Genomic DNA, 6000 nt, shown 5'->3' on the forward strand with positions numbered 1-6000 from the left:
CGCAAATTCTAGCTCAATCTTTTCACAACCGTCGTTCCATGGTCTCGCTAGTCAGAGCAGAAAACATAACTGAATAGTCTTCTTCTCGGAAGTGGTTGGAACACACGGCCGAGTATTTTGTGGGCTTCCAATGTGCACGCTTGAATTGCACAAAGTCAACCCACTTCTTTCTAAAACTTTTTTTCTCCGGGTCATCTGCCCCATAAAAAGGTATCGAATGAAGTGCTATTCTTTTTTCTTTGTTGGGAGTGTTACTACGCCCGAAAACAACGCACTTATCAGGCATATCCGTCAAGATACTTCATCCAGTCCTTGAAGCAAACTCATTGGAATGCCTGGAATGACGTCACAAACTGTGCTCGACCCAAACGCATCTTGATAATTCCGTGCCTCGGTCGTGTTTTGAAAAAATGCGATTTTCCACGACTTTGAAAATTCATAAAAAAAATCGCAGTTTTAACCAAACACAAAGCTTTTCTGCGGCAGTTTGCTCAGTGCAATAGAGAGATTTAATATGGCCAAAAATTTTTTGGGGGGTTATAGGCACTTTAAAACCTCTGTTGAAATAATTATTATCATATTGTTATTTGTTTTGTTTGGTTTTTTGTTTTTGTCTGTTTGTTTGTTTTTTTGCTTTACATTTTTTTATTATTTTTCCTGAATAAATGTTATTCTGCAGAGAAAAATCAGTGCTAGCGCAAACAAAAACGCTGTGAAATGTTGAACCCCAAAAGAATAGTCGGTCGTTCATACACTTAATTGTATGAGGAAGTAAAATGTAGCACTTTAGCAGTTGCCGAATTTTTGCGCAAAAATAGGAGAACAATGGCTAGCGAAAATGAGAAAAGCAAAAGAGCTAAAAAAGTATTTTGGGCCCTTGAACGGCGAGATGCATCAGAACTGATGATCTTGGAGAATATAAGTGAATGATTAAATTAAGCGAAAGAGAATTTGCCTTTCTTTTTAAAATAGCCCTCAAGCAGTCCTATTAGAAAATAGAAAACACACCTCCTTTCGCGAGACTGTCTACAAAAAACCTCAGTGAAATTTATATACCCCGATGTTTAGCGTTTTACCTTGCATTTTTTTCCCCTTCTTTTTAGGTCAATGTGAACTATGAAAGCCATGTTGGTGGTCGAGCTAAGTTAAATTTATGCTGAGAAAATGCTGTCGTTTACAGCTTTTTCCAGAAAGCTCCACAATAAAACAACAACAACCAAAGCATTTCCTACCTTTTTGGCATTTCCATGGCCATATTTGAAGCTTTGATATGCCATGCCAAAGTGTGTCACTTTGCAAACATAGTTGTTATCGAGGAGAATGTTTCGGGCCGCAAGGTCACGATGGATGATCTACCAGGAGACAAAGATCCATGACGGGAAAGCCTCTAATTATTAATTGATTTCATGACAAAACGGCGAGTATGGTCGAAGAGAAAAGGGCGACTAGGCAGCCCATTATAGTTCTTTAAGGCTGTCAGGACTAAGTCGTTTACTTTCTTAGGATAAATGGAAAAACAGTAATGATAATGATGATGATAATTATGATAATAACAATAATAATAGCTATCACAGTAAAATGAAATTTAGAAATGGTAAACCAACAGAAGACCGGTTGTGCTCAGAAAAACAACATGTTCTTTTCATTACCCTCGTTTCTTGTAAAAAATGTCGAGAGACGTTCCGTTTTTTTGCTTTGTTTTCTTAATATTGGCATAATAGTTTGGATGTTACTTTTTTTTCTGTGCTTTTAGCGCAGCAGAGTGTCCCACAACAGGCCAAAATCTAATATGATTGGCGCATATCCGACCATTTTACGGTTGCATTGATATCTTTTTGGGTAGTCACACCTCAGTAGGCATCCTATTTTAGCTGTTTCAACCGAGCTATTATGAAAATTACTCTCATATCCTTTTTCTCATTAAAGTAAAAATACCTTTTTTACAAGTTCACACATTCAATAAAAGGGTTTAGTTATTCAAACGAGGTCCAACCCAAACTGCGGTTTTATCCAAGCAATGAGCGTCGGGTTTTCTCTATTAGTTACATAAATGTCCCTTGACCATAAGTTTCCGGCTTTCTTAGCTTTGATCATAAAAAATAAATGCTCCCACAAAAGGTTAGGCTAAAATAAAGATAGTTTAAAACGTGGTTTTGTCAAAAAATGGCTAAGCTGTCTTTGAATAACTGGCCCTATAGGTTTGACATCCGAACTGACCTGCTTGCTGTAACAAAAGTACCATTGCCCAAAAAAGATCTCAGACTTTATGTAAGTGAAACGTACCTACAAATTTCGGTCAGAATCTGAGCTATTGGAAAACAGTTTAAAGCTCTGAGATTTTTCGGAGTTAGAATTGAGTTATGAGAACAATGAAGGACCTCACTTACCCCTCTCCATCCAAGGAACAACATACCGGTAGCGATTTGTTTGGCAAACATCACAAGATCATAGTTGGTCAATTCTTGAGCCCTTCCGTCACCAAGATAATACCAGGGACCTTAAGGTGGCTCGTACCGGTTTTCATCTTTTTGATGGTTTGTAACTTTGAAAGATTACAACAGGAAGACTGACCAAGGCCAGTTGAACACTTTTACGGGATTGAATTACATAATCATTGCTTATCCAAAAATAAGTGTCATTTCGTCACTAGCAGTTTCCGTGGCAACGCTTTCATAAGGTTATTCAGACGCATTCTTTAGCTTGTGGCTTAGATAATTCGAAAACTAACCCGGTGACCCCCTGATTTTTTTCAGTGATTGCTTTCGGCACTTGAAAAGGAAAATGCAGAGAGATTTTTAAAAAATTCTACGGAGCGGAATTTCAGAAAATCTACAAAAAGGGCAGTTTTCACACATCGCAAATTTCCTTCCGTAGAATTTTCTAGCTTTTTTCTGATGATTCCTTTAGACGTTATTATGATATTGGGACAATAAAAAGAAGGGGTCACCGGACTTGTTTTCATGCAATAGCTTTCGTGAGTTTAGCAATTTCCACGCGCGTTCTCGCACATTTAAAAATCTGGATTCTATAAGATCGACGTTTGCTCATGATCTGTTTTGGCTACCGCTGAAAATTGTGTGTGCTCGCGCGAGCACCTACGATCTGATGTTTACAGACGTTTACTGCTAAGAAAATCATTAAACAGCCGTCAAAGACAGCCTCCCGAGCTCATCTTAAAAATCCTACACACGACTTTTGGCTATATCATATTATTTTCCTTGAAGTTTCAAAGTCCTCTTCCACTTCAGGTAGATTATCCTTCACTTGAGTTCTTCTTTTTTCGCTGTCGCAAGATTTCATATCGGTTGAATATTTCTTTTAAACGTGAAGTGAAGCAGCCTTTACTTCTCCGAAAATCGTCTTCGTTATCTTAGTTTCTATCTCCTGCATTCACAGTGGCCACTCAACACATCAAATACAAGCTCTTAGGTAAACTTCTCACAAAAGTAGAAAAAAATCCTCGAGCCGCCATCTCTGTTTTAAACTCTCGTCTTTTAATCTCGCGCTTCTTTCGCACGTTTCTCTCGCGCGTTAAGCAAGAGTGATCTGTTCCCCGCGCGAGGAAACTGGTACGAGCCACCTTAAGGAACACCATTTGAAGAAATGTCGCCACCAGAGCTAAACAAATGTCTTCAGAAATGTTATCTGTCAGCGAAGAAACGAAACGGTAGGTTTTACAACAAAAAATCACTTACCGCGATCCGAGCCGCGTTGGATCGTTACGCGCGGGAGAATGTTGGAATCGTTGCTGGAATGTATGAATTAAAATCAGTTTTTGGTGGAGTATATTATCTCACTGTTTTAGTATACACTAAAACAACTATTCACCTCAGTGTCGGTGGTTACCGGTGAATATTTACCTCGCCGCTTTGCGGCTTGGTAAATATCCACCACTAACCACCTCCACTTCTGTGAATAGTTGTTAAATAGCCAGAAGTCGTGTGTAGGATTTTTAAGATGAGCTAGGGAGGCTGTCTTTGACGGCTGTTTAATGATTTTCTTAGCAGTAAACGTCTGTAAACATCAGATTGTAGGCGCGCGCGCGAGCACACGCAATTGTCAGCGGTAGCTATAAAGGATCATGAGCAAACGTCGATCTTATAGAATCCAGATTTTTAAATGGGCGAGAACGCGCGTGGAAATTGCTAAACTCACGAAAGCTATTGCATGTAAACAAGTCCGGTGACCCCTTCTTTTTATTGTTCCAATATGATAATAACGTCGAAAGGTATCATCACAAAAAAAACTAGAAAATTCTACGGAAGGAAATTTGCGATGTCTGAAAATTGCCTTTTTTCTAGATTTTCTGAGATTCCGCTCCGTAGAATTTTTTTAAAATTCTTTCTGCATTTTCCTTTTCAAGTGCCAAAAGAAATCACTGAAAAAAATCATTGGGTCACCGGGTTAGTTTCGAATTATTTAAGCCACAAGCTAAAAAATGCGCCTGAATAAGCCTATGAAAGCGTTGCCATGGAAACTGCTAGTGACGAAATGTCACCTAATTTTGGATAACCAATGATTATATAATTCAACCCCGTAAAAGTATTCAACTGGCCTTTGTCAGTCTTTCTATTGTATTTTTTCAAGGTTGCAAACCATCAAAAAGATGAAAACCGGTACGAGCCGCCTTAAGCAACCACGACGGCGACGGCAACGAGGACGTGGAAAAACAAGAGATCTAATTGGCAGAACAATAGCTCAGCACATGCATTTTGAAACTTTGTACATTTCTTAGCCGTCCTATGCAGAACAACAACGTGAAATCATCAAAATTTGCGTCGTCTGCGAACCGAAACCGCGACGGCAAATTATTTCAGTTTCCATTTGGAACTCAACGCTACTTTTATACGTCATGCTGAAGTTAAGCTGTGGCGCCGTATGAGACAGTAAGCTCATGTAGCCATTTTTGAAATTATAACTAAGAGTAGATATTCATTTTTTAGTCGAATTCTTCCTTGGCGTTGCCGTCCTGACTGCTTAAGGTCCCTACCGATCCCTCACTCCTCGGCATTTTCTCAGGTAACCAAATAGGTCACCGCATGGCATGTATTCCATGATAAGAATTGGGTAGACTTGAAGTGGCGTAAAAAAAAGTCAAGGCTCATAACCACAATATTTTTTAAAAACTTTCGAAGAGGTCTCAGTTTTAAGGATTTTCCTTCTCGAGACTTACGCCTAAAAAGCGAGGTAGCCCGGTTACTAAGATTAATGATATTAGATACTCTGGTCCTGCGTCCACTATCTTCGTGATCGGGCTATCGACAAATGTTCTCAAAGAAGAACAGCCTCGCTACCGCGCGCGCGTACGCACACGCACGCACACACACAAACGAAACAAAACAAAACAAACAAGCAAAACAAAACAAAAAAAAGAAACGACAAACTTCGTCCGATCAACGGGCCATTCTGGTTATGAAGCTCACATAAAGAAGTCCTCAATATTTGTAGTTTTTTTAATAACTTATACATAGAAAAAGGCTATACACTTAGTACTTACTTTGAGTTGTAACGCAGCCCACGAGCTTTACAGTGTTTGGCTGATTGTTTCCACCGATAAGTTTTCCCAGCTCAATTTCTCTCATCAAACAATTCCTTCCTTCCTCTCCAGCAGTGGCTGCAACAACAGGGTATGTTAATGGAGAGATAATCATTCTGATAAATGCATTTGTCTCAAGCTTGAGACTGAGAAATTGTCTATTTGGGTTTCAAACCTCACATCGTCCTTTTACCATTTAGATGATTTTATCTGAAACCAATACGCTACTCAACTCACTGACGACTTCTCCCTAGACATTTCTGAGTCGTTTAAGATCGGAATCAGCTTAAGCTTAGATCCTAACATTGGACTCTAAGTTTTCTTTGTTTAGCCGATCTTTATTTAAATTATTTTTGTTGTGGCTTTGTTCGGTATGTTGCCGCGAAAGGTGACCACCGACAAAAATCAGAACTTTTAAACCGAAATTCTTCGCGAAGGCGTCGAGAAAACTCGCACTAAATATT

Source organism: Stylophora pistillata, chromosome 5 (genome assembly GCF_964205215.1).
Source record: "Stylophora pistillata chromosome 5, jaStyPist1.2, whole genome shotgun sequence".
In the NCBI taxonomy this organism is placed as follows: domain Eukaryota; kingdom Metazoa; phylum Cnidaria; class Anthozoa; order Scleractinia; family Pocilloporidae; genus Stylophora; species Stylophora pistillata.